Raw genomic sequence first — 26,980 nt, 5'->3', positions numbered from 1 at the left:
CCTTTGGACCGGCATGAAGGCAGTTATTGTCTCATCCCGTCTATTGGGGATTTAATCCGGACGTGGATCGTCTAGTTGACTATATTTACGCATATCACATAAGTTGAAAGGAGTTTGTTAATTTTGAAATTGATTAAAACATAAAAACAGATGAGAGTTAAATATAATATTAAAAACTAACTATATATTTGCACCTGACGATAAAGTGCAATGGTGGAACGAATGCGTAAGGTTTATTAGCCCCTCGGCTGAGAGCGCACGTGAAGGCTGTCTAATCGCGTCTGGGTGGCCGGCGGCGGGCGCCCCGCGAGGCTCAATGGGCGCGGGCGGCGCCCGAGCTAGTCGCGCCGCAAGCCCCGGAGGGGCCACACGTGTCCTCGTTCCCGCCACGCGACTTATGTAACCATCCACACGGTGAGTTGCCTCTAACCTCCACCAACCCCACGTAACACCGATTAAATCGCGCGTGCGTTCGCGCGATCGCGTAGTGGCTCGATAGCGAATCGCGCGTTCGTTGTGCAATAATCGTCAGCTGGAGTGACATAATCGATGCAGTAAGTACCGGTGATCGAGTGCGAATATTGGCATGCGGCAGGTGCGTTATGTAACGGGACTCGAGCCTGGACTCGAGATGGCTAACGGATGGATATGCAGGTCCAAAAGCCGATTCTGCAAAATTGTTTTAATTTTTTCATACGACCATCAGAATTAAATGATCATCAATCTTCAAAACAATACATTACTTATGTAAATGTTTATAACAATTCTTTAATAAAACGTTGAAAACATGCCTTACCATAAACAGATTTCCTTACTTCCTAGATCTAAAGTTGCCGCTATAGTGGTCTATTGAAAGACGTGTAATGAGGGACGGAAGGCAAAAAGGTTCACATGCACTGCCTAATTGGGAGGTCGAATGCGAAGAATTCTGCCCGCTCGTGGAAGGTTCTCGCGGAGTTCCGGCTTTTTATTAAGATATTTTTTACTTTTCGCAGTCGCCTTATGAATGATGTATTTGAGGAACGTTGAAAAAGGTGTAGCTACTGTAGCTAGTTACTCATCAAGATCGGGCAACATATAGATAGCGATCTACCTATATGCTGCTATTGTTTTGTTATTCAACAAATCGATATCAAAGTTTTACCTTATATATGATCGAGAGTAGTACCCCGGCTCGTACCAATGAGTTTTTCGGAACTTATGTGCGAAATGTCATTTGATATTTGCCAGTCGCTTTTCGGTGAAGGAAAACATCGTGAGGAAACCGGACTAATCCCAATAAGGCCTAGTTACCTCCGGGTTGGAAGGTCAGATGGCAGTCGCTTTCGTAAAACTAGTGCCTACGCCAAATCTTGGGATTAGTTGTCAAAGCGGACCCCAGGCTCCCACGAGCCGTGGCAAATGCCGGGATAACGCAAGGAGGATGATGATGATCGAGAGCAGTGCCCAAATAACACTTTTTAGGGTTTCGTAGTCAACTAGGAACCCTTATAGTTTCGCCATGTCTGTCTGTCCGTCCGTCCGTCCGTCCGTCCGTCCGCGGATAATCTCAGTAAGCGTAAGCACTAGAAAGCTGAAATTTGGTACCAAAATGTATATCAATCACGCCAACAAAGTGCAAAAATAAAAAATGGAAAAAAATGTTTTGTTAGGGTACCCCCCCTACATGTAAAGTGGGGGCTGATATTTTTTTTCATTCCAACCCCAACGTGTTTTGATAATATTAATATTTTCGGAAATAATCGCTCCTAAAGGAAAAAAAAGTGCGTCCCCCCCCTCTAACTTTTGAACCATATGTTTAAAAAATATGAAAAAAATCACAAAAGTAGAACTTTATAAAGACTTTCTAGGAAAATTGTTTTGAACTTGATAGGTTCAGTAGTTTTTGAGAAAAATACGAAAAACTACGGAACCCTACACTGAGCGTGGCCCGACACGCTCTTGGCCGGTTTTTTTATTTATCTGCGGTTGTAGGTTGATTACTTGCTGATCTTTTGTTAAATAAAGCTGTACAGCTCAGCTCGGCTGTTGAACACGTACCAATATTAGTTTAGTTATTCCAGCCTTACTTGACCTAAATCTTACGAGATTTCCCGCGAATATCTAGCTGGGCAAAGTGTCCATGCTCTTGTATAGCTTTATACAGGGTTTTAACATACATATTGTAGTTCTTTCGTAGGTACATGTACCATGACTGAAGCCTTTACTTAAAAATCGTGTCTAGTTTATATTGTTAGATAGTTGTGCTGGTCACAAAAATGTGCTGGTGTAAATAAGTACTTGATTTGCTTGATACAGCTTTTAAAGACACATAGGTACTGTTGTTCTTTTGTACTATGAGTAAAGGCCTAAGGTACTGAAAAGTGAACTAATTATTTAGTTGGTTAAGTATGAGTATGAATATTTTTTGTTAGTTATTACTTGATGATGTATTCCTGTTATCCCTCACTAGGGACATAGGGCTCTTAGAAGAATCTTCCACTTTTCACGATCCTGGGCGACTGCTTCCAAATCCTTCCAGCCTAGTCCACTTGCGCCAGCCTCCTTCTCCACTGACCGCCTCCACGTGGTACAAGGCCGTCCCGGCCGTCTACTGCCAGGTGATTGCCAGCAGAGACCCTGCTTGGACAGGTGGTTATCTGCTCTGCGTTTCCGTGCGCGTATTTCCTGGCCTACAGGCTTTTGTCCCGTCAGCTGCCACAATCTAGCGTTTGAGATAGTTGTCGGCCAGTAAATACCCAAGATGCGCCGGAGACACTTGTTAATAAACACCTGCAACCGATTGGTGATGTCCTTCCTCACAAGCCATGTTTCGCAACCGTACAAGAGGACCGACTTGACGTTAGAGTTGAACATTCTAATATTAGTACCACGAGTTATTACGGTGGATGTCCAAACAGGCTTCAGCTGGGCATACGCTGCTCACCTTAGTGGTGCCCAATTGCCAAATATCTGCCCCTAGATCAAAGTACAATAGCTTCTTTAGCAAATAATATGTTTTGTCCATTTTTAGTACATTTAAAGGGCAACTCAGAAGGACAGTGGGACAAAAAAATCAGACGAGAAAAATATCCATTTATCATGATACTGCTGGTGACAGAAGCGACGTCGCTTTATCTGCACTTTTGAGAAGCGACCTACAGACAGTTTAAGAAATAGAGATCGAGATGTACATAGCCTGGCTAAGATTTTTATGAAATTGGACGTGTTTTGATGAAAGTTGTGTTCTTCGATGTCGGGTATAGGAATCATTATGCGCGATATAAGTACTTTTATGTATAGTACCTATGATCATTTTATTTCTATGTTAGTTCGTTTCTACAGTTTTATTTCATGGAAAACTGTCACGGTACCTTGAGACAATATTAGAGTAGGAACGTTTTCCACTTCTTTTTCTTCGTTTCATCAAGTGTCAGCGGGCAACTAAATGAGTTTCAAAGCCGGGTTCAAAGCACTTTGAAATGAATTTATAAATTCATATAAAGAATAATAATTGTAAAAGAGGTACACAACATACGGTCTTATCGCCAAAACATAAAAATAGTCTCTTCCAGGAAAAGTTTAAAGTCTGTACCTATTAAAATAATTAGGACAGTACAAAAAAGGTGTGCTAGTCACAATACTCATAATCATATAAAATATATTACTCGGTATTTTTTTTAACCCTTAGAGTCCCAGCGATATCATAATATGATGTCAGTAAAATATAAGTAAATACATATAGACGCTTGAGACTCGAAGGGTTAATCAAAACCAAGAAACATTTTAATGTACGTTGATCCCATCAATTTATCCTGCTAATGAACTCCTAAATTTCCCGTGTATAATAATATTTGGGGTCTGGCAACAATGGCGGTCTCCGGGTCCATTGTAGCCTTTAAGACGGTGTTAATGACATTGTATTATTTACATTGTCTTAACAATCATGGTTTTGAGGACTAATGGGTATGTGTTGTGGATGACCCGGGTTCAATTCCTTCAGTAAGAGAGAGTGCGGAAAGAAATGAGCCGTGGAATTAAATTCCGAAAAAATAATTATGAAATCTCACTCTCAACATTTCTGAAGTATGAAATGGAATGGAAGTGATACCACCCTAAGAAAATTCTTGAAAATTCAGACTAAGATTTATATGTTAATAGTACGAGTATTTGTTCCTGAGTTGTAGATGTTTTCTATGTATTTAAAGTATCTGTACAGGTTGTATTTTTTATAAATGGCTATATTTTCTGGATGAAGTCGATTGTAGCTAACTTTTGTGATAGTATCCCATAATAATTAATTGATTTATAAAAGTATGTAAAATATATCCCGGGAAATCAGGTTCGATTTGTTGTTACTTTACGTTTTATGGCAGCATTTCCGGCAACACATAAAACGCGCGAACGGTTCGCGAACAGTGTCGGTGGCGAGTGTGGGGCTATAAACTAGCTATAACGCGATTACTAGTGATTAACGCATGTTATTCTTTATAAGATTGTTTCATAAAGTGGTGGTGTTTAATTCTAATGTCTATGATATTCGACAGAAATGTCCCTTTTAATAATAGTGTTTTATTATGCCAAAATTATCTCAACATTGTTGGTATTAATTATCTTTGAAGGGTTTTTTTATGTATCTTTATTTAACTGTCCGTGCCTTCGCTTGAACCACTAATGAGATTAATTATCATTTATACATATTTCAAAAATTGTAGGGAGTAAGGCTATGGGTCTGTACTGAGTAGGATCATGTTTTTTACAATTTTTATTTAAAAGAGGTCTGATTTTTGCTATTTTCAACTGGTCTGATTAACACAGGGTCAAATCACATACAAGAAAATGACGATAAGTAGGTCATCATCCTCCTTGCGTTATCCCTGCATTTTGCCACGACTCATGGGAGCCTGGGGTCCGCTTTGACAACTAATCCCAAGATTTGGCGTAGGCACTAGTTTTTACGAAAGCGACTGCCATCTGACTTTCCAACCCGAAGGGTAAACTAGACCTTATTGGAATTAGTCCGGTTTCCTCACGATGTTTTCCTTCACCGAAAAGCGACTGGCAAATATCAAATGACATTTCGCACATAAATTTAAAAAACTCATTGGTGCGAGCCGGGTACGAACCCGCGACCTCCGGAACGAAAGTCGCACGTATTTACCGCTAGGCTACCAGCGCTTATAATGACGATAAGTAGGTAATCACCTAATAACACAGCAATATCTTGTCTTAAATGATATTTTATGATAATTCCTCTCACAAAAGTTGCTTAGTCATTGCTATAAACTAATTTTATTACTTATAAAAACTAAACCAGTAAGAGAATATATCAAGATGAAATGTGAAATACGATGGTTGTTTACTGTGCGAGGGTAAAACTGTCCAGCTTCGCGGACGTGTTTCTGAATAATATTGTGCTATGTTGAAATATATCGTCTACAGAATATTTCTAAAGTGCTGCTGTTGCTTTAAATATAAAATAGCTTACCGTTCTCCATGCGTTTATTTATTTTTCTCAAACATGGTATGAAATATTGATGTTATGTGCCTTATAATTGGCAGCGAAGTATGACGTTGTAGGTGCGGCTAGGACGATTGATAGATAATGGAATTTCATACAAACCTTGCAGGCCAAGGCCGGCAAAGTCCTCTTTTTTAATTTCCAAACACAGATAATTGTGACATAACATCCAGGTATTTAGCCAATTAAAAAAAAACTATAAGGGGCTTTATAGACGTGCCGACTGCAACTGGTACGGGCCCTAGACAATATTTGATTTTGGGTGCGTTTTCATACAAAAAAAATTTTTTTCGTTTTTTTTTTATTTTTTTTTTAACTTTTTGTTTTTTTATAAGCGTATACGAGGCATCAAAGGGGAACGAAAATTCGATTATTTTTGCGCTACGACGCACCGTTTAGGAAATACAGCCATCCAAAGTTACTATTTTCAGTAGACTTTATTTATTTCATACCATGTTTGAGAAAAGCACTATACATACCTCGGCGGGAAATGGGGTTGCCCGCCTCAGACCTATCCGGTCTATATGTCTTCGGCCGGCAACCCCATTTGTCCCGGCCTCTGTAGTAATGTACTATTATTTATTTATTTGGTAGCCTAGCGGTAAGAGCGTGCGACTTTCGATCCGGAGGTCGCGGGTTCGAACCCGGCTCGTACCAATGGTTACCCTTTGATATTTGCCATTTGGGAAAACATTGGAAGGTCAGATGGTAGTCGCTTTCGTAAAAACTACTGCCTACGCCAAATCTTGGGATTAGTTGTCAAAGCGGACCCCAGGCTCCCATGAGCCGTGGCAAATGCCGGGATAACGCGAAGAGGATGAGGATTTATTTGTTAGCCTGTAGTGTCCCACTGCTGGGCAAAGGCCTCCCTCTCTTTCTTCCACGCGTCTCGGTTTAAGGCAATGTTTGGCCAATCTTTTCGAAAGACGTCAATCTTGCCGCAATCTCCTTCCATGCGTTTAACATTTCAAAATCAAATGTGATATCTAGATAGGTTTTTATTAAGTTTGACGTTTGACTTTATTATAAAGTTATTTGTTATACAACAGTGCAAAGTTGTATTAACGCCGAGTGTGGAATTGAAAAACGAGCACCAAGCCGAGCGAAGCGAGTGGTTCGGGAATAGAATCCTGAGCTTGCGAGTTTTTCAACACACGAGAAGTAAAATACATTTGCACTCGTGTGTACCACAAAACTTTTCCCCTCACTATAGCGAGGAAAATACAACGCGAAAAACGCGTTTATCACTGCTTCCAGTAGTTCCACAGGTGGTAAAACATCTTCATCAGTAGATTAACCCACTTTTATCAATTTTAAAGCAGAAAATTTGCCTCTATTCAAGGTCAAATTACTTTATTCACTAGTGGATAAAATGCGTTTTTACCCGCTGGTATTAAAGGACAAAACACGTGTTTCCGAGCAAGTGAGGGCAAAATTTGATTTGCTTCTCTGTGAATCCTGAGAACAATAGTGAAGATTTATCATGAGAACGGACATGTCTATTTCCAGCCCAGTATAAGTTGAACATTTTAAAATCAAGATTGAATAGACATATTTTGGGTAAATAGCTAAACATGCTCCTTCCTTGACTGCATCGGCACATTCCATCAGGTGAGGTTGTAGTCGAATGCTTAAAATGCTTTACCTGATCCTTGAGCACAACTTGCCTTGTCGCGCGCGAGTCCATACATCAAGCGCGACTTCAAGTATGGACTCGCGCGCGACTTAGCAAGTTGTGCTAGAGGGCTGATTAAAAAAAAGTTTCAGCATTGTAGCATAGCAACATATAATAGTACTATGTATACTCGTGAAGTGGATAAAGTTCGGTTTACTACCAACTTTTACAAGATTTCGCTCTATTGAAGACAAATAAAAAGTTTTATTCGAAGCATTTTTCCAGTAGTTGAATTGTACTTAAATGTGAAACTCATTTTTATTTCAGGTTTCAAATATACATACATGTTTCCAAAAGGAGTAAACGGAATACATGAAACTCTTCAAATTCCAGGGCCATTCTTACCAATTAAGGAGTTGAAAAAAAAAACGACAATAGTAACGTGATAATAATTACTTGAAAATTTTAAATATGGGCCAATTGTTAAAACTGGGGTACAAAAGTTTTAAGACTGTGCCGAGAGATGGCAATCTATAATTCTCTATAAACTCGATCCTCTTTGGTAGCACCCATCATCATCCTCCTTGCGTTATCACGGCATTTGCCACGGCTCATGGTAGCCTGGGGTCCGCTCTGACAACTAATTCCAATATTTGGCGTAGGTACTAGGTCTTATTGGAATTAGTCCGGTTTCCTCACAATGTTTTCCTTCACCGAAAAGCGACTGGCAAATATCAAATGACATTTCGCACATAAGTTCCGAAAAACTCATTGATTTGAGCCGGGGTTCGAATCGAAAGTCGCACGCTCTTACCGCTAGGCCACCAGCGCTTCTCACTAGGCCATCAGCGCTTCCCACTAGGCCACCAGCGCTTCCCACTAGGCCATCAGCGCTTCCCAGTCATTGTTTCTTACCAGGCGCTTCTTTCGGTAAATAAAAATTCCTAATAAGATTTATAGACCGTTTATATTGCCAAAACTTCACTTTATGGATTCCGAAATACATATAGGGGTAGGGGATGGGCTAATATATAGGATGATTTTTTTATCGTTTATCGTTAAGTATATTAAGTAAGGTTAATTTATTATTCTCCACTACCTAGGTTGTCTGGAAGAGATCGCTCTTTAGCGATAAGACCGCCTCTTGTTTTACCTCTTAAGTTGTTGTTTATACTTGCTATGTTGTTTCGTGTATTGAGGTGTGCAATAAAGAGTATTTGTGTTGTATTGTATTGTATATTCACCATTTAAAAAATCATTCTGTATAATTGAGGTACCAGAATTTTGTTGATTTCGGTAAAGCTTGTGTTATGTTTAAGTTGAAATTCAGATTATTACGTTATTGTTTTGTATTTAGTCTATCCGGGGAAGGACAGAAGGTAATTTTACCATACAAAGTTAGAGCCAATAGACAAAAGCTGTAAACTTACACTTACCCATATGTTTAATTTCCTGCAACATATCTCAAATATCTCAATGTATCAATTTTAAACAAAAAACATAAAAATACTGCAGGTTAAAATCATAACACCGAAATAAAAATACAGTACGAATCCTCCAACCTCATTTCTGGAATCGCGCTGGCCGGTTCTATAGCCACCGATTGCAATAAATACATGTTTGCCAATCTGTCGATGCCATTTATTTCCAAGAAGAATAAAATACCAAGCAAGTGACGTCGTCTGATAAGACGTAATTTATTACACGTATTCGGTAATGGGTGGTCCGAAAATAAATTCTCTCGCACGGCACTAATATGAGAACATAACTATCGGTGTCTTAGCAAGGCCGACCGATTAAGCCGACTAGTTTTTGCTTATTACAAACTGGATCTGAGAACGTGTGAATACGGCGTGGCAAATCTTAGGTATGTCTAAGGTTCCGTGGGGGAAATGGCAAAACGTATTTTTTACTCATTATTTTGTATCATGTAGAAAATTTACCTTAGTTTATTGTTTATGTTATATGCCAGTTCTTTAAAGGAACATAAATTTCGTATTATAGGTACATCCACATGTGACGGCTGTGCCACATGCCTCCATTACCTTAAATATCATACATAGATAGGATATATTTGCTGTAAGACTTTATTTTATTTTAAAAACTGACAAGACTAAACTTTTCCACTATTAATTCCTTCCTATTTATTCCACTATTTATTCCTTCGTTTAAATTAAGTGTCTGTTAGATTATGGATTCTGTGTATATAAATGATTTTATTGGCTGTGAAAAGAATACGCTCGAAAGCGACGAAATGGAATTTTGATTTAATAATTCCCCGCAATCAACTTTTTTGTTCGTCATTCGCTGTTGTGTTTTCATTTTAATTTGACGCCCTTTCATCGAATTACGGCGTTGAGAAGGCAGTGAAATGCGAGTTATATTCGGGTTCCATTATAAATTGATTTTATTAAGGGAGAGGGAAAAATAATTCATTCCATCTCGTCTATCGTATCAATTTCGCCTAATAGTCGATTACTTGATTCAGCCTGATTGGTGTTTTAAATGCCCCACTTTGTTTGACTTATACTTTTGGACGCTAACACCAATTGGAAATTTAGCAAGAAATAGGGAAAGGGCAGATTTCATTCTAAAGTGTCTTGCACTTGGCTCCACGTTTCTCCTAAAGGTCCGGAACACCATTGTTAAGTGATAAGAAAGACATTATAATTATTAAATTTGTAGAGTGAGTTTCCCATTCTCTCGCCATTTCTCATTTCCGAGTTCAAACACAAACTTAATGGCACTCATTTGTCACACCGCTCATGAAGTTCCGGAGAGTGACGTCCGAGTCGATACACCCGTTTCAAATGCTCGCCAGCTGCTGTCAGCAATATCGGGTGACGAGTCTTTTGTATACGAAACGCAAGATGACATATTCAGAGTAGGAATGATTTATTATTTGATCGGCTTTCAGTGACTTAAGAAATGTAAGGCAGTGATGTTAACGTTTATTTCTATTACTGTACATAAGACTTAGGTATACATAATGTTTACATTTTTATCGTCTCTTAGGCTACTATTGCGGTTACTTTACTAAACACTCAACCTGCTATATTAAACTATTTTAATTGAAATGAAACAAGAAACGGCATGATTTGAATTTTCATATAATTATGTCAGCAATTTGCACTAGTCGACACAGATCGGATATATCTGGTGAAATGTGTCGATTCCTTAAACAAAGACGTCATTTGATCAAATTTTAGGCATATATTACAACATCGTCACTTTTTTTAATAGAGCGTAAATTGTTATCCATAATTTGCATTTGAGATTTAAGGTGCAAAGTAACTTTAAGAAGTGGAGTTTCTGCAATAAATAGTTTCCATAATACTGTTAACTAAAAATAGCCTAAAGGCCATAGCGTGGGTGGTGGTCTGGACCCGTAGACAAGTGGCCAATTGATCACATTCCATAGCAAAACTTAGTTTTCTCTTTATCGCTCTTTCGTAGCTATCTATCTCTATCGCTCTTGCGTATTGGCGCGACAGAACCAAAATACATTTCTGTGGTTACAGTTTCGATTGCGTTTCGTTTCGCAGAAATGCCATGCGGCTACGGGGCCAGATCTGGTTGTATTTTGTTCGCCACGGAACGATAGTAATTGGCCATCATACGGATTCTGAGTCTGTAGCCAAGACTACAATCGTTGAAGTTCCGTGGTGAACAATACGCAATAATACGGAAATCGATAGAGAGAGATAACTACGATGGATACAATTTGCTACGGGGTGTGAGCGATTGTAAAGAGGCTAACAGGGTCTTTAGCCAAAGTTGCTAAAACGTTAATACAACGCTCCTATTCTATGGAAAATCTATGGCTAGCCATTTAATTTTAACGTCTCTTTAACGTTAATGTTCTGTGATAAAAATGGTATTAAGCCGCCAAATCCTCCGGAGCGATCATTTTTACGAGTTCGGGTCCCTGCAAAAGCTCGCTTACAAGGGCTTTTGTGTGGAAAATATTATGGGTAACTATAAAAAATTACAAAGTTTAGCTCTTTTCATAAAGTCATGTAAAGCTGGTACCTACCTATTTATTCTACCTATTTATGTAGGTATTGTAGGTACTGGGAGATAATTATTACTAGATCTCTTCCCTTCACGTGTCTTTACGAGGAATGTTACAGAAATACAATACAATGCAATATTTGGAACATACAAATTTATTTATCCATCTACAGAAAAGTGGCTGACACACTCACATTTTCAGTTAATAATGCTTAAAATGAATGTCATAAGTAATATTTTAGGAAATAAAGCGTAGTTCCATAATTGGGCAGGCTAAATATAAGGTGCATTTCTTATCGCGAAGCCATTTTAGTCACAACTTAATTGAGATGGATTTCGTTTCAACAAAAAAAAATCACGAATCCACGTACGGCTCAAGCATAAAATATACCTACTTACTATGCGCCTAATCTAAAGTCTATGAATTTCAATGTGTGGAGGTAAGTAGATTTTGAAAAGAATTTCTAATATTTTCTGTGGTTTTGGCAGCTTACCAGCTCAGTTCATCGAGGTATCATAATGTCTTAAGGCTATGAATTTTTGCGCATTCATGATGTAGGCCTTGGATGCAGTATATACTGTAAGTACTGAGTCAACCTTGTATCTGAGTTAGAATGTACGTACGTAAAAGTTAAATATTCCGGGGTGGCAAAATAAATAATTACATAAACACAGGTGTCACTCATTAATTACATCAGAGTCACCAAGTATATGGAAAAGAAATAAAAGTTATCTTATAATTTTTTCCCCTCACTAGCTCGGAAACACGTGTTTTGTCCTTTAATACCAGCGGGCAAAAATACATTTTATCCACTAGTGGATAAAATAATTTGACCTAAAATAGAGGCAAATTTTCTGCTTTAAAATTGATAAAAGTGGGTTAATTTAGTGATGAAGATGTTTTACCACCTGTGGAACTACTGGAAGCAGTGATAAACGCGTTTTTTGCGTTGTACTTTCCTCGCTATAGTGAGGGGAAAAGTTTTGTGGAAATGTATTTTACTTCACGTGTGTTGAAAAACTCGCAAGCTCAGGATTATATTCTCGAACCACTCGCTTCGCTCGTGGTTCAACTATAGATTCCTTTCGCTTGCTCGTTTTTCAATTCCACACTCGGCGTTAAAATACAACTTTGCTCTCTTGTACAACAAATAACTATTATTTGCCATACATCGAGGGCCTAGTATTTACCAAAATAAAACATTTTTGATAAAAAAAAGATTGATCTTCCTTACATCAATACCACAAACAAAGTATTTTTTGTTTCTGTTGGACCTATTGTTTCACAAAATAATTACTTTAATTATTGCGGCATCAGAATTGCAAAGCCTCTAAATGAACAAATACTTTACGTCGACAAATGCGAATAGGTACTTACAGAAATCGCTTGCGTGAGAGCGAGCTTTTCAAACCAAAACACGGCGCGGTAAAAAGTGGCAAGAGAACAGAGAAAATCTACTGCTTACTCCGCGAAACTACTATTCATCTTGACAACTCAAATACGACGTGTTGAGATAAGAATAGGGTTTACTATTGAAAATGTCGGGATTGAGATATGAGGTTTTTAAAATGAGAGGGAAACTGTCATTCCCGTAGCCCTAACGAGCGGTAAGCTCTCAGCAAATTGGCAGGGAGGGCAAGGACGCAACACGCTAGATGGAACGGTACAATGGAGCGATGAACGTGCGACGTTTCCTAAGACAATAAAAGAAGAGGTATTTAGCGAGCTGGATATTTTAGCTTGTTTTACATTCTCCTTGATGAGATATTTATAGTGTTGTGAATTTAAGCTTTGAGGCGGAAACTACAAAACTCGAGTCGCGACTTCTGAGTCCTAAAGCCTCGAACCTTAAAGCCTCCACCATATAAGCCTCAACCTTATAAGTTTGCGTTGCTGCTTACGAGCACAGAATCCTCGAGTCTTTAGTCCTCAAGCTTTAAAGACTCCTAAGCTTTAAAGGTTTAAGTCTATAAGGTTTGTAGCGTTTAAGTCTTAAGAGCTTTTAATAAACTAGATCCTAAGGTCAACGGAAGTAAAAAAAACAGGCCAAGTGCGAGTCGGACTCGCCCACTGAGAGCTCCGTACTTTTTAGTATCCTGAGATACAGCGTGGTGACGTGACCGGGCGGACGGATATCTGAGTCTTAGTAATAGACTTACGTTTTTACCCATTGTGTACGGAACCCTAAAATCTACCAAACCGACACCGTCAAATTAAGGGTTAAAAATAAATACTATCTGCCTATAAAGCTCGTTGTTTGAGCTCTTAAAGCTTGACACAGGCCTTCGAGGTTTAGGGGGCTTGAGCTCTCTATGAAGCCCGAGTCTTAAAGACTCACTCTTAAGATCTCATAAAAAGCTTGAGTCGTTAAGGTTTCTGAACCGTGAACTTTTAGGGTTTGCAAGTCTTTAAGGTTTAAAAGTCTTCAAGACTAGTCTTATAACAACACTAGATATTTACGGTACCCACTAGGGATGCTTGCACAACCTAATTGGATTTTTTGAGATCATGCACTATCACATTATATTTTTTTTATTAATGAATTCCAAGTAAGTAACGATTGTTTCTGCTGATTGAGCAATTGTTCATAATATTGATGGTAATAACAAAATGGGAGGGTTTTCATGTTGACAAAACGTGTGAAATTTTAGGCATAAGAGATGCGTGGCTACGCAGCAATATGTAATTTAAGTATAAAAGGTTAACTGTTATAGTGATTATGCACATTATACATTATAACATAATGTACATATGCGGTATCTAGCTGTTCTAGCAAAGTGTGGCATATAGCACACACATACACATACACACACACACACTACAACGTTCGGGTAAAATCAATCCCTGTCAGAAGAAACCAGAGGCCTGCGGGCGGCCACGGCCACTAATAAGTGCCTTAATTCCTTGCTCCAAGTAGCCTTTTTATCCAGTACGGGAATTATATTTTTGGGACCCCTTTTTTGTGACAAATTAATGATTATTTGTATTTAATACACATAAGCTAACTTTCGTTTGTTACTGTATCTAGTAGCATAAGATTTACATAATAAATACCTATGCCCGGGTGATAAACATGGGATTTGTTTTTAAGGAATATAGTCCAATAATAATCGTATAAACAGTCTAAAAATTATATAAATAGTAAGTAATTGCAGAAGCGATAATACATATAATTAAGGCGTTCATCGACGAAGTAGGTAGTTAAGACTAGCTTAAGGATTTCGGGACTTTGGGAATAAGATAACAGATACGTGCCATATCTGGAAAGGCCTTTATTTCCCAGGTGGGCACAGAACGGCTCGAATATCTTTATTTAAGAAAACATTTGGGTCTAGATATCTAGTGTTAAGTGTCATGAATTGAAAGAAATTGGTTGGTAACTATATATGTATTTATGTAGATAACTACTTACCTGACTGACTTCTTTAATAGTGACATTTTGTCTTCTTTTTGTCAATCTTTAATAAGTGGGTCTAAGGGACCCTAGCTACATCTATCTTAATGTATAAGAGCGTTAGGTACACTTCTTAAGCAGTTATCTACCAAAGTTCAGTTATAAAAAATTACACATTCGGCTTCTAAAGAAAGTAACTATGCGAAGTCGGAGATCCTAATTTATACTGATCATTCGACTATAGTCGGTCCGGTATAATAGAAATACGCAGACGTCCCTACCGACGACGCTTATGTCGGTCACTTCTTTTAAGCTAGACAGGCAACCTCGGCCTATTATTGATTGGCACTGTTTTGTAGATAAAACCTCAATATCCAACAACTGAAGGTCATCGTGACCTTCTCACTGGGCCAATGTCACGGGTTAGATGCATAAAGAATATTAAAAGTGACACCTAGGTGGAATTGATTGACTGTGTTCTATTAATAGTTTCGACTGGCAGTCGATATTAAGTTGAACGAAAAAGTTTTGAGGGTTTAATAACTATTTTGTGTCGCAGAAAAAAGATTAAAATAAGAACGTGAACTATATGTACCTATTTACTAATATTTTACGAGCGTCCAGCAAGACGTTTTTGATTTCGTAGCGTGTAAAAATAACAGAGTAAGCAAAACTTGCACTATGGGTGGTAAGCGACGATATACTTTACTTATATTATGTATAGACAATAACATACATAAAAAACATCCATGACTCAGGAAAAACATCTCTGTGCTTATCACACATATAAATGTGATAAATAAAATAAGCCATTTTTCACCGAAACAAAATGCAAACCTAAACTGCACTTTCGGAAAAATGTTTCTATTTAGCTTTCGACATGGTAATTATGAATACTATTATTAACATTATCGACACTCCAGATGTACTGGCCAACACTCGTTATCTCGAAATGTGCCATTAAATTATCCTTAAGGTGGCATAAAACGGGTGGTGGGTGGCCGAAGCAGAATGCCAAAAGATCTCACCATTAAATGGTCGTCAACGTAGGTATCTGGTTTGCTCACATCGCTTACACTGTAGTAATGCTAACCGGATTATGTTGTCTATGATTTCACATTGTTGCTATGGATATATGGTGTCAATAATACTGGTCGATCTGAGGCGATGGCTCGTAAGTTTTGGTACTGAATTGTGAACACTATGTCGGGAAGATTAATAGTCCCTTGTTTCTTACTGAGAAGTGTAGTGATACCTTATACGCGACAAAACTTACAGTTCTTACAAGAATTGTTTAAAAATAATGGGTACGTTGAAGAGAGAGAAGAATTTATTTTTGTAAGTAGTGACTTCGCGTAAAGTCAGTGTGACTGGAGTTTTATGGATATATATTTAAAATTACAATTTCATTGTAGCTATGTGGTTCGTTTATGTGCCTCATAACTATTTTACTTATGCTTTCCATCCATTTTGCAGTCTTATTTAGGTTTTACTAAACCATTTTGATTTTGTGAATCAAAGTATTATTTAGTCACATTTAAGTGTTTACATAGGTTTATAAGTCTCCGAGCTATTAAAAATGATATGAATTGCTATCCATCAGCAGATGAAAATCAAGTTCAATTTAATTTCGACTCCTAATTGGCCGAAGTCGGTTGAATATTTATATCATTTTCTGAAGTAAATTTACAGCAACAATCTACTGAGCTTTGACGAATCGTTTATTCTTAAAAGGAACTAGTTTGTCATTAATCTCACAGGGAATGTTTTCGAACCTAACGTGTAAAAGTTATAGCGTGCGCGATAAATATACGACAAAAAATATAGGCATGTAACTAAAGTTTTCAAAGTATTTACCCATTAAGCTACCTTAGCAATTTGTAAAGATGCTTGGCAGCCTAAATGTTTCGTAAATACCTAATCAGGTTTAATTATATACTCGTACAGAAATGATTCCCTTTATAATCCTTCATTATAAGATTATGAATATGCCGTCTGTGTAAAACGAATATTCTATTAATAACTTCAAAAACTAATTGAATATTAATTATCTGGAAGCTTAGCCGAGCAACTTTACGGGACGAATTGTCTATAGGGCGGTGTTTGAAGTCCTAACTTTGTTTTGTGTCCGTTATACGCCCTAGAGAGTTACCTAGAATGGTCGTAGGTATTGACATAATGTTGTATGTAAGCCAGGGTAACATAGTTTTTAAATAAATATGTATGTAATAAATAAATATGTAAAGACAGTGCGTTTTCACATCATCCGATCCGATATCGGATGTAGGACCGATATTCCATATACACCGTGTTTCACTTAACACTAAAAACCTGAAAACACATTGTTCAGAATCGAGAGTAGAATCGATTGAGCTATATCTTGATGGGGGTAATATTTTTGTTTAAATTAGTATTATTAGTTATTTTTTACGTGCCCATTCTATTGTACTCGTAATACAACATTGTGTATATCGCATTGCTAGAGGTTGTTTACCTTTTTTCAGTATTTAGGGGTATTAATACTGGCCGGTTACTTGGACGATTATTTTTTCCGCTACTAGTTTGACGTTGTTTGTCAGTTTAATCTTAATGTTTATCATAAGTCATAACAAATTGAACTCGTACCTAATTACAACCTTGTCATTTTGAATATTGAGTTTATTTGCTTACTGCGATTACCTGTCCAATTTGAAGTTTACTGTGACAAAGCTTTAAAGTGTTTTACAGTGGCATCTTAGCTGTCTATTGGTAAACCTTATGTCGTTGCAGTAACGTACACAAATAAATAGTCTTATGGTTTATGATGGTAGTTAGCAATTATTTTATTGAGTGTAGAGCTACAAGTCAAGTAGAGCTGTACAGAAAATTAAAAATTCAATTAAAAAAAAAGTAACGATCAGATTAAAAGATGAATACTCTAGATGAGTTTAAAAAAATAAAAATCAGTTGGGGTGTCTGAGGTTTTGAGTGATACCGGAAACACCGTGTATTTATGCCGCCATCTTTGAAAATGCACTTATACGGACGTACCTACAGAACAGAGTTAACAATAAATGTGTATGGGATTGATAATTGCTAGCGATGTAGAAGCAATTAATTCAATCGATCGATTCACATGTTTTTGGAAATCACATATGATTACCTAAATGAGTTTTCAAAATTCTTTACAGGTACATTTTTACATGGTCAACTAAAACGCACATTTGGTACCTGATTATAAACTTACAGGGATGTTGGATCTCATGGCTTTAGAAAGAGATTTTCTATTATTAAAATATCGTAGGTACCTACGTCAACGCTCAAGAAAACGGGCAAAATATTACAGTTTAACCGCTTGAGCTCAGTTTGATTGAAGCCCGTCAATTACATTTCAAGATGGCTGTGATCTTTCATGACATTATTTTGTGCCCCAGTTAGTTTCCAGCCAGAGCGAGTCCTCTGGGGCGAGCCCAATCACGTTCGCAAGAAATATCAAACGATAATCGATTCAGCTGCGATCCGAGCAAACGATGATAAGCTTAGCCGTCGTACGCCAATCAACGGAGATGTTGACCCTCGGCACAGACGCCATCAGATCTGAGCGGTTAATTTGTTTACAAATATCTGAACAGGCCTTTATTATGAAAGCGTTAGAGTTATTTATTAGTTACACATATTTTGGAGCACTTCATGCGCCATAAAATTTTGTATGTTGTTGGATGTTGTAGCCCTAAGGCACCCCAGAGGTGCAAAGGACCTTCACAAAATCGCGCCACGCCTTCCTATCTTCAGCGACCGGTGACCCTCGTGGCCTCGCCCCAGCTCAAACCAGCCGCTCGTAGCTCATTTTCGACGGACCGCTTCCACGAGTGGACAGGACGCCCGGGGCCACGGCTTGTATTGTGCGGTTTCCAGCCGAAAGCATTGCTTGCGTTATTTCTTTTCTCTCTCCGAAGAGTGTGTCCAATGTCCAATCCATCTCCATTTTCGTGTTGCGATTTCCTCGTCAATGGATTTTTCCTGGCATATACTCCAACAAAAATTAAATTTTGAGTGTAATTAATTATTTGTGAAAAATCCCGAATTCATTACAGTAGAATACAAGAGCGAACGTAGAACGTTCGTAATTTTAAGTGGCGATGAATTAAATACGGCATCCTAAAACGGTGTAGGGAAGTGTTTTAACTCTACACGACTTGTAAACGATTAGGTACATGGCTGGCCCTTAATTTTTACCTATCGTGATAACTTTTTTTCTGGTAACTAATATTCGGTATCTGTATTTATTTAAAGTATTTTCACAATCAAACTTGACAAAGAACAAAGTTCCATGGTACTTTTTACCATTAAAATAATTTGATTGCGTGGCGCGGCTTTGATACAATCAATAATAACATTAATAAAATTAAAATAAGTTGTAAACAAGTACGTTGATTGAGCTAGCAGCTAAAACACTGGAAAATCGAATAACCAAGTCTGGCTCTAGAAAACAATGTTATAAAAGGAAGAGAATTTTCCAACGCCAAATCAGATAAACGTGAGGCAGAGGCTTCAGCCCGCAAACTCTCAAAGCACGTCGTGTTTTAGAACAAACGAAAGCGAAGTAAACAGAACCCGGAAAGTATAAGACAGAGTCTGATTTCAACATAATCAATTTTACTTGTTTAGGTATTGATGAAATAAGAATCAATGATTTCACAAATTCAGCACGTTTTACAACTTTTCACATGTCTTTGTGGGTAGGCATACTTGTCAATACTAGGATTTTTATTGTTTTTAATTAAGGTGTTTGGGAAGCTGACTACTGCGTAAAAAATACGTTAATAGACTGCTGCGAGTTTTCTTTGGAAAAGATATGCTAACGTATAGCTTATTAAAGTTATTAAACACAAATAACAGATTGTGTGTAAATGTTTTTTTTTTTTTGTTATCTAGAAATCGTTCGATCCTTCTTCGCGAATGTTATTTATTTACCAGTTTCATAGCATTTCATTTGAAAATGGTACCTATGCTTGAAGAGTAGTACCTTCTGTAGGGTGCATTGGGATAATTTCGAAGCACAGAATTGCTCGGATAATTTCGAAAGGGGAATATTGATATTATGATGGTAATAATGGTGATTTTTATGTGAGTTTCGAAATTAGACGACTTACGAAATTACCCCAATGCACCCTATGTCATGTCACATGGTTATCCAGTTGAAAACGCTGAACGGACTCGGCGTTAATGCAAATTAAGGATTACCCGATTAAGAGGTGCTTGTAAAATGGATTACATGCACAGATTTCCCTTTTAGAAAACAACGAATTACCGACTCAACTCGAATAATAATAAGATTTAATTTTCCACTGGATTGTTTTGCCGTTTAGAACATTATAGTTTCGAGTGTATTATCGCCTCAAGATGTAATCTAATGAAGTTAACGCAAGCTGTTAAAATCGATTAGTTAATTAGTAGCTGATCCGCGGGCGGTGTTTCGCACTATTAATTTCTGCTAAGATGTTTGATGGCGGCTGATCGTAAGATGAGACAGATCGTGAAATTACTAGGCATATCGTAAAACGTGACAATAATTTGCTCGTTTCGTATCGAGGGGGTCAAAGAGAATTCCTTTTTAGGGTTCCGTAGTCAACTAGGAACCCTTATAGTTTCGCCATGTCTGTAACCGTTAGCACTAGAAAACTGAAATTTGGTACCAATATGTATATCAATTACGCCAACAAAGTGAAAAAATAAAAAATGGAAAAAAATGTTTTATTAGGGTACTCCCCCTACATGTAAAGTGGGGGCTAAATTTTTTTTTCATTCCAACCCCAACGTGTGATATATTGTTGGATAGGTATTTAAAAATGAATAAGGGTTTACAAAGATCGTTTTTTGATAATATTAATATTTTCGGAAATAATCGCTCCTAAAGGAAAAAAAAGTGCGTCCCCCCCCTCTAACTTTTGAACCCTATATTTAAAAAATATGAAAAAAATCACAAAAGTAGAACTTTATAAAGACTTTCTAGGAAAATTGTTTTGAACTTGATAGATTCAGTAGTTTTTGAGAAAAATACGGAAAACTACGGAACCCTACACTAAGCGTGGCCCGACACGCTCTTGGCCGGTTTTTTACTTACCTACTTTTGTATTAAGGCGGAACCTATGCCTCAATTTGAGCATTCAGTGTCGTTACAAAGTAAGGTTTCAACCGCGGTGGTTTTAATAAGGAAGTGTTAAGTCCCGTTTAAATCCATTAAGTTAAGCCCGGTATAGTTAGTACTGTCATTAGGTAACTGAAGTATTTCCTTAGATAAAAACTATCATCAAAGTCTAAGTAAAGATGGGCTATTACCTAGTATGATTTAACAAACTGTACTTAAGTGTTTCTTGAATACGTGTTAGAGTGCTTTTACATAGTTCGATCCCGATCCGTTATCGGATGGATTTTACAAAGAAGGAAGAAGTGGCTTCTTATTATTTTTTTATAAACGTTTAGCAAATAACAAATTATTTGTTGTTCAAAAGAAAGAGTTCACGCAATTTTTTTTTATTGGTAAATAACAACTGAAATCTATCTTTACAGGTTTCCCTAATGCGATAGATAAGCGAACCAAACAATAAAACAGTTATTGCCAGTATATAAAAAAAAAACTAAACTAAAATTAACATAGTGGTCTTTGTGAGATCATTCAGGGAGCATGTAAAAATGTCTATCTATCTCGGGCGCAACTTTATTGATAGCGCGAATCGCCCTAGTTAGCGGGGGGGCTTCCATGAGTAGTTTTGTACGAGCTGCGGGTACGGCCAGCAGCGGTGGCCGGCGGCGGCGCCCCGCGTGCCTGTCCGGCACATACAGCGCCAGGGCGTGCTGAACCCCGGGGTTGCACAACTACACTGAGAGAAATTTGCATTGTGAATTTAACAAGTTCGACTTGTTGCGGTTTATCCGTTTGAATCAGCCAAACGTATGTTTAAAACAATATGTGTCAGGTTGTTTTTATAAAATCGACTTGTTGATTCAATTCAAATAACAAGTAGCTTGTTGTTTGAACCAAAGAGCATGTAGGCGCTATTCTAACCAAAAAACTTGTTGAACGAACATGAAAACTGGTTGTATTTTCTCTCAGTGTAGCACTCGATGCATTAGGTCAATTCCAGCAGCTGCTTCCTTGAAAGGTAGAAACCTTTAGCAGATAACAATTATTTGTTGTTCAAAAGAAAGAGTTCACGCAAAAATAAAAGAACTCGATCCATTAGATTATTTCTAGCAGCTGCTTCTTTCAAAGGTCATTCGAAATCCGTCGCAACAATTGATCGGACAATGCAAAAACACCCAGTATAATGTTTTTGTTGATATGCTGCATACGCGTTGATGGCATGATAGCGGGCATTGTTAGTAAATGTGATTCCTTATTGTCATGTAAATGTGCAGAGTTCGTCCGCTGCACCGACCCACGCGAATAAATAAGCTGTAGAAACTGCCGGCCTAGCCGAAGTGACAATCTTTGACGCTACGTGGCGGTCGAATCGCATTCTGACTCGCGCCACTACAGAACCTCGATAGGGAGAGCTAGCTACGAAACGCTTACGAAGGGGCAGCGATTGTGACTTTGGCTAAGACTAGCCAGGACATATAATCTGTACTACCTATGTATGTGTCAAGTGCAAGCGAGTTATGATTTTTATTTTATGATTCATGTTTTGCGAACGAATACCTATCTGTAGAAGAGAAAGTATGTAGGTAGACAATATAACTACTTACATATACTTAGTACTTAGTCTACATACGTATAATTCAAAGGATAGTTCAAAGATATGTGTTGAATAAAGGTGCTATTTTTGCATAAAAACACTTAACAATCTAACGAGGCTTAAATATCAGAGAGTAAAAATTTAATCAATCCTTTCGATTTATCACACAATACATGCTATGCGTGACAACTTAACCGTGTTTTCGGTCCATAAGACATAAAAATCCCTACAGTATAATATCTTTAAGTGTAAGCGTCGACGCGGAAATCAACAATGGCCTCAGGCGTAGCACCGAACCGCAACAATACTCGTATTTAGGTTGAGACGCCTCGAAAATAGACTTAACGAAAAATCGGTACCTCCGAGACGCTGGAGCTGAGCTCGCTTTGAAATTGTGTCAACTTTTATTACTTTTCCAGCATAATATGTGTCTGGTTTTATGTTGCCTCAACTTATATTGAGCATGGGAGTCTCACATTTCATGATGACTAACGTTTTATAATCGAGTTTGAAGTATTTCCCGTGAGCTTACGACCGCCTCTCGGGTTTTATATTTATGGATATAGGAAACGTTGCAAAACACACCCCCCCCCATAATTTATTATCGTCCTAAGTAAAGAAAAGTACACATGCAAAACAACACGCATTAGTAACCCATTACTTAAATAGATGATGATTACGTATCGTCTATTTAGGGTTGCAATTAGAAGAAGATTAAGATACATATGAAAAGCTTTCAGCAAAAGCAATTGCAGAAATCATAACACACTCATAGGCTAGAATCAACCCACACTTTTCACAACAACATTCTACAAACAAATTATAAATAGTACAAACCCAGGCCACTGCTTCACCAGTAAGCCCAGAGTATGCTTTATTTTTTTAAATATACTGAGGAATACCGCTTCCCACTGATGATGTGACACCCTCGCTCCATAGGCAGCAAAACACACTGTTAAGTGAATTCGATGGAGTCCCAACTTGCGCGACTTCATTAATCAACATCATCATTAGTCCACTGCTGGACATAGGCCTCTCCCAATGCACGCCACTGCTCCCGATCTTCATCTGATCTCATCTCATCCAGCCCGCACCAGCCAACTTGCGGATGTCGTCTCTCCATCTTGTCACAGGGCATCCTACATCACGTTTGCCGAGTCGCGGTCTCCACTCAAGAACCTTTCGGCTCCATCGACCGTCTGTCCTGATGTGACCAGCCCACTGCCTCATTAATCAATCAAGGCGAACACCATCGAGTCAATATAAGCAAGACAATAAATAGCGCAAGCCTAGGTGTGGCACAAAAACGGCATACTGCTGTATCAGTACCTAATGTCAGAGCAAAATTCGTATCTATTGGAGAAGACATTGAAGAAACGCTTCTAATAGATCATGCGACACACTTGTTTATTAGGCATCTACTACAACGCTAAGTTAATTGGGTACATCCCAACTTGCACGAAAATGCTCTGAGGCACGACTTCATTAATCAATCAGGGCCAACACTATCGAATCAATATAAGCAAGACAATAAATATTACAAGCCTAGGTGTGGTACCGAAACGGCACGCTGCTGTATTGTATCAGTAAGCCCAGAGAAAATTGCTGTCTTGGAGAAAACGCTGAAAAATAACCTCAGATGATGCGACACATTTTTTGAGCATCTTCACTAACACACCGCTAAGTGAATATCGGTGGAGTCCCTAACTTGCACGATCTCATTAGCCAGTCAAGGCGAACACCATCGAATCATTATAAGCAAGACTTTTTCACACAGAAATCTATATAGGTGCAATGCAGGCCCAGATATGCATGGTACGAGTACGACTGCTACATCAGTAAGTCCAGAGCAAACAAAATTGGTCTCTTGGAGAAGATACCGAAGAATAACGTCAGATGCGTCACACGTTTTTTGAGCATCTCCACTAACATACCGCTAAGTGAATATCGGTGGAGTCCCTAACTTGCACGACCTCATTAATCAATCAGGGCGAACACGGGGGCAGGGTTCATTCATTGATTTACACGTCTCCGCCGCCACTCGACTGCGAAATATGTTTTAAATCTTGAACCAATTAATTATAGGCTTTTCTTTGGGCGAGATAAATAGGCGTAGTGATTTGAATTTGAATGGGGTGTCGCGGGAGGTCTTGCTAGGTCGGGACATTGGCTGGGAATGTTATAGACGTTTAGCTATGTATGACGGGTTTTTATGAATTGACTGAAAATAAACGTTAAAGAAATTAAATGACAAGAACATATTAAAAGTTTTTGTATTTCAAATAAAGTTCATGTGTCGCTCCTTGAGTTTCAGGCGTCTTAGGTTACGGTGACCGGTTTCCATCAGGCTTACCGTCAGCTTGTTTGCCACCGACGTAGAATAAAAAAGTACTTACCTATTTATTTCAATGTTATTCTGAAATAAGCAGAAAAAGAAAATCAATACGTAAATGCACATCGTTTGCACTGCCTTACAAAACGGTCTTCTTGCATGAATTAGCAGATAAGTATTTAAAGTGACAATATTTTACTGTTATGTTGTTAGTTTTATTTGTTCGGTTTGGGTATATATACCCTGAGTAGCAAGGAAGCTGGCTCGGAAATGAAAATGGAGTACGCGTACTATGGCGCAGATATTACAAATTGAATACTCGAGACCAGGAAATACTTTATTACATATTATTTGAAAATGAAAATGAAATGAAAATGAAATATTTATTTTTCAAGTAGGCATATTACAATGCGCATATGAACGTCAAATAAAGCTACGCCGGCTCTAACCCTACGCCTCAGCCTCGAGAAGATTTCAGTCCCCCCTCAGTTGGGAGGGGGGTATCCACTATGGGACCGGCAAGAAACTCGGCGGGCAACTTCTTTTCAAAACATTACATCTTATAATTAACATGCATTAAATAACAACATACAATTTAACATGCAAAAGTATTCATCAAAGAATATGAACAGACTAGGTACTCTATGGAAATCAATTTCAATAAATTATATTATTGCTTAATAATACGTCGTTCTTCTTCAGAGAAAACATATCAAATTGTCATAGAAGAAAAAGATAATATGAATCTCAATATCATTAAATATGTAATTTACCTACACAACATAAAATATAAAATATTTGATGTGCTTTCTTATCTGAACTGTGTCCTCTATACATAATACAATTATTTTAATTGCTATTCGTTTTTTGTAGTTTCTGGTTCGGGCCATGCATGTTTGTCTGTCAAATAGTCCTCGACTCTGTAATAAGCCTTTAACATCAATGATTTTTTTAAGTAGTTCTTAAGAGCTGGGAGGGGTAATCTCAAAGCAGTGTCAGGTAACTTATTATAAAAATGAATGCATTGCCCAACAAATGACTTCTGTACTTTACGGACACGAAACTTCTTTATGGCAAGCTTATTTTTGTTTCTAGTGTTATAATTATGGATATCAGAATTCTTAGTGAAACAGTCTAAATTCTTAACAACATAAATTATACTATCATAAATGTATTGGGAAGCTACAGTTAAGATATTAATTTCTTTGAAGAGTTCTCTTACTGATTCACGTGTTCCTAAGTTGTAAATAGAACGAATGGCTCTCTTTTGTAATACAAAGATAGTCTGTATGTCAGCTGCTTTGCCCCAAACCAGAATACCGTATGACATTACACTGTGAAAATAACTATGATACACTAGGCGAGCTGTCTCAACATTAGTCAGTTGCCTGATTCTCCTAACGGCGTATGCGGCTGAACTTAATTTGCTTGCTAGTTTCTTTATATGAGGACTCCATTGTAGATTTTTGTCCAATGTTAAACCAAGAAACAGTGTTGTATCTACCATCTCTAAGCATTCATCATTCAAAAGTATTTTTGTATCGATTGGTTTAACATTCGGCAGAGAAAATCGAATACATTTGGTTTTCTTAGAATTAAGAAGTAAATTGTTGACAGTAAACCACTGCAGTACATCAGCTAACGTGCTATTAATTACATTGTAATCCGTAGATTTTCGGTCAACATTAAAAAGCAGTGATGTATCATCAGCAAAAAGTACTATTTCACAAAAGTTTTTCACTATACATGGCAAATCATTTATATAAACCAAAAACAGGAATGGACCTAAAATTGAGCCTTGTGGCACTCCTAATTGGACTACAGTCCCGCTAGAGCGAGTTTTGTTAACAACTACTGTTTGTGTTCTATTGCTAAGGTAAGAAGACATAAAGTTTAGGGCATTTATAGACACACCATAGTGTTCTAATTTCAAAATGAGCGTTCCATGATCCACACAATCAAAGGCTTTTGAAAGATCACAAAATATGCCAATTGCATCACAAGAATTTTCCCAAAAATTATATATATGTTTAATGAGTACCGAAGCAGCATCGGTCGTGGAACGGCCCCTTGTGAAACCGAACTGTTTGCTTGTAAGTAATCTATGTCTGTTGAAGTGTCCCAGTAGATCATTTAACATTAGCTTCTCAAAGACTTTACTTAGTACAGGAAGTATTGATATGGGACGGAAATTGGTTATATCACTCGAATCACCCGATTTAAAAAGCGGTATGACTTTGCTACATTTCATAAGATCTGGAAAGGTGCCTTGTGAAATTGAAATATTATATATTACGGCCAAGTAAGGTGCTATTATATCTATGACATGACTAATTACTTTAACTGATGTTCCCCATAAGTCTTCCGTTTTCTTTAAATTGAGTGACTTGAATGTTTTAACAATAT

General features: G+C 37.8%; 1 protein-coding gene across 2 annotated transcripts in view; it reads left to right on the top strand.

Annotated features, from left to right (window-relative positions):
* Positions 1 to 340: 340 nt before the first annotated feature.
* LOC125234352 (potassium/sodium hyperpolarization-activated cyclic nucleotide-gated channel 2) overlaps positions 341 to 26,980 on the top strand; it is a 445,496-nt gene continuing 418,856 nt past the window's right edge. For both annotated transcript variants that reach the window (XM_048140533.1, XM_048140520.1), the window contains exon 1: positions 341 to 414. The gene's annotated coding sequence lies outside the window, so the exon portion shown is untranslated. The remainder of the gene's footprint in view (positions 415 to 26,980) is intronic.

The sequence above is a fragment of the Leguminivora glycinivorella genome, chromosome 16 (genome assembly GCF_023078275.1).
Source record: "Leguminivora glycinivorella isolate SPB_JAAS2020 chromosome 16, LegGlyc_1.1, whole genome shotgun sequence".
NCBI classification, from domain to species: Eukaryota; Metazoa; Arthropoda; class Insecta; order Lepidoptera; family Tortricidae; genus Leguminivora; species Leguminivora glycinivorella.
The sequence above is the reverse complement of the archived record's forward strand: the minus strand, read 5'-3'. Positions and strand labels throughout refer to the sequence as shown.